This window comes from Volvox carteri, assembly GCF_000143455.1.
Source record: "Volvox carteri f. nagariensis unplaced genomic scaffold VOLCAscaffold_7, whole genome shotgun sequence".
NCBI classification, from domain to species: Eukaryota; Viridiplantae; Chlorophyta; class Chlorophyceae; order Chlamydomonadales; family Volvocaceae; genus Volvox; species Volvox carteri.
The window spans coordinates 273,319-276,823 of NW_003307550.1; positions in this window are offsets into that span (position 1 = coordinate 273,319).

Below are 3,505 nucleotides of genomic sequence, written 5' to 3' on the forward strand. Positions count from 1 at the left end.
GCAAGCAAGTGCAAGTCAGAACGTCGTTTGTTGGGGAATAGGGACGTCAAAAATAACAATATACAATACATATGGACCCAGTTTAATAAGGAAGGAAATCAGAGAACACAGCGTTACTGGCACATCGGGCGTCAGTAACAGCGAAGAGATGGCTGAGCGGGATGAAGTGCGCGGCGGAGTCGGAGAAGGTCCGGAGGAGAACGAAGTAATGGCTATGACGAAGGCGATAAGAATGGCACGCGACGGAAACACCCAGAAGGGGATGTTGTGATTATCACCGGACTGCGCTCCTTATCCCGCGTTGTCTGAAAGCAGGCGCAGCCAGCTGCAACTAGGCCTACCCGGTTGCGTGTAAGAGGGAAAGGGGTGTCCCGGAACCGGCCGCAAAGGCTTGGCAGCTACGCATATTTTGCTGGGGAATGGTGTGATCCGGCTAGGAGGGGACGGCGCCGCGGCGGAGAGGTCACTGCTTTGAGGTTGAGCTCAACGTGGTTTATTATCACCACGGGTTACTGCCAGGTGCCCAGCTGGAGCCCACCGAAGCGCCCGGACCGCTTTGCGCTCATCGGGGAGCTACGCCCGCAAAGGGTAGCAACTAGACTCAAGAAGCCTGCGCAATAACGAGTACCCACGGCCGGTAGGCTTTACCCGGGTGATGCTCTCAGGGAGAGAAACGCCAGCGTTGCGTTGTGCTGATCCGAAAGGCCAGCCCCAGGGGGTGCGCGGTGAAGTACCCAGGCTGAGTGGCCTTGGGCCGAAGGCTTAGATGCGTTTAGCTGGAAGGCCAGCACCAGGACTGGGTTGCCTTAGGCCAGTAGCATAGGAAGAGTTTATCCGGAAGGCCAGCCCCAGGGGGTATGCTCTCGCGCGGCGAAGCACCCAGGCTGAGTTGCCTTGGGCCGGTAGACTGGGTCGCGTTTGTCCGGAAGGCCAGCCCCTGCGGGTATGCTCTCGCGCGGCGAAGCACCCAGGCTGAGTTGCCTTAGGCCGGTAGACTGGGTCGCGTTTGTCCGGAAGGCCAGCCCCTGCGGGTATGCTCTCGCGCGGCGAAGCACCCAGGCTGAGTTGCCTTAGGCCGGTAGACTGGGTCGCGTTTGTCCGGAAGGCCAGCCCCTGCGGGTATGCTCTCGCGCGGCGAAGCACCCAGGCTGAGTTGCCTTAGGCCGGTAGACTGGGTCGCGTTTGTCCGGAAGGCCAGCCCCTGCGGGTATGCTCTCGCGCGGCGAAGCACCCAGGCTGAGTTGCCTTAGGCCGGTAGACTGGGTCGCGTTTGTCCGGAAGGCCAGCCCCTGCGGGTATGCTCTCGCGCGGCGAAGCACCCAGGCTGAGTTGCCTTAGGCCGGTAGACTGGGTCGCGTTTGTCCGGAAGGCCAGCCCCTGCGGGTATGCTCTCGCGCGGCGAAGCACCCAGGCTGAGTTGCCTTAGGCCGGTAGACTGGGTCGCGTTTGTCCGGAAGGCCAGCCCCGCGGGTATGCTCTCGCACGGCGAAGCACCCAGGCTGAGTTGCCTTAGGCCGGTAGACTGGGTCGCGTTTGTCCGGAAGGCCAGCCCCGCAGGTTTTGCTCTCGGACGGCGAAGCACCCAGGCTGAGTTGCCTTAGGCCGGTAGGCTGGGTCGCGTTTATCCGGAAGGCCAGCCCCGCAGGTTTTGCTCTCGGACGGCGAAGCACCCAGGCTGAGTTGCCTTAGGCCGGTAGGCTGGGTCGCGTTTGTCCGGAAGGCCAGCCCCGCAGGTTTTGCTCTCGCGACGGCGAAGCACCCAGGCTGAGTTGCCTTAGGCCGGTAGGTTGGGTTGCGTTTATCCGCAAGGCCAGCACCCGCAGGTATGCTCTCGGACAGCGAAGCACCCAGGCGGAGCTGCTTTGGGCCGGTAGGTTGCGTGGCGTTTATCCGCAAGGCCAGCACCCGCAAGGTTTTGCTCTCGGACAGCGAAGCACCCAGGCGGAGCTGCTTTGGGTTGGTAGGTTGCGTGGCGTTTATCCGCAAGGCCCGCACCCGCAAGGTTTTGCTCTCGGACAGCGAAGCACCCAGGCGGAGCTGCTTTGGGTTGGTAGGTTGCGTGGCGTTTATCCGGTAGGCCAGCCCCGGGGGTTTTGCTCTCGCGCGGCGAAGCACCCAGGCTGAGTTGCTTTGGGTTGGAGGATGCGTGGCGTTTATCCGGAAGGCCAACCCCAGGGGTTTGCTCTCGCGCGGCGAAGTACCCAGGCTGGGTTGCTTTGGGCTGGTAGGTTGCGTTGCGTTTATCCGCAAGGCCCGCACCCGCAAGGTTTTGCTCTCGGACAGCGGAGCACCCAGGCGGAGCTGCCTTGGGCCGGTAGGTTGCGTTGCGTTTATCCGGTAGGCCAGCCCCAGGGGGTGTGCTCTTGCGCAGCGAAGCACCCAGGTTGAGTTGCTTTGGTCCGGTAGTTTGTGTTGCGTTTATCCGCAAGGCCCGCACCCGCAAGGTTTTGCTCTCGGACAGCGAAGCACCCAGGCGGAGCTGCATTGAGTCGCTAGGTTGCGTCGTGTTTATCCGGTAGGCCAGCCCCAGGGGGTGTGCTCTCGCGCGGCGAAGCACCCAGGCTGAGTTGCCTTGGGCCAGGAGGATGGGTCGCATGTATCCGGAAGGCCAACCCCAGGGGTTACGCTCTCGCGCGGCGAAGTACCCAGGCTGGGTTGCTTTGGGCTGGTAGGTTGTGTTGTGTCCGCCCGGAGGACCAACCCCAGTGGGATTGTTCTCGTGTAGCGGAGCACCCAGACGGAGTGCATGGGGCCAGAAGTGGACGAGGAGGACTTGGAGCCAGAAAGGGGAGATAACTCGGACAGCAGCAATGGATGAGGTGCAGTTGTGGAGGCACGTCGGTGAGGGCGGCATCGGGGCAACGGGTACCAAGGGTCGGAAGCTCGTCCTGACAGCCCAAGCCAGGGCTAAGAGGACCAGGTGGAAGAAGAGAAGCGAATGGTGGCGCGGTTTCCTGAGTCACAGATTAGAAGGCATGGAAGCCACCCCTGGGGTGCGGAAGCCAGGGAGAACGGGAGGATAAACGGCAGCAGTCAGACGCTTGGGCTGAGGATTAGGCCCGGGAGACGCAGCTAGCCAACGCGGGAGCGGGAGCCCGGTATCCGGCAGCAGCCACTGGCCTGAAAGAGCAGCCTCAGGCGAACCGGGGCGTCCGGGAGAAGGCCATCCAAGAGGCACATGGCCGCCGTAAGGAAACAACATGGCAGCCCCGGAGGCGCTGCATTACGAGGTCGTTGGCCGCGTCCCAACATCCCAGCTGTGGGAGGCCCCGGAGGGCCAGGTTGGAGTAATGGCGCCAAGCCACCACGCAATGCGGGTGGTAAACCCGCAGTCGTGTTAGGCTAGAGCGGGAGGACGAGGTGCTCGAGGACGCATTGGCTAAGGTGGGCCCGGGGATGGCCAAGGAATTGCGTGAGTGCTGCAGTGATTCTGCAGGGCCGCAACATCAGCGCGTTGGGGTGTACATCGGGCAAAAGCCAAACTCGCTTCTCAAAGGACACTTCA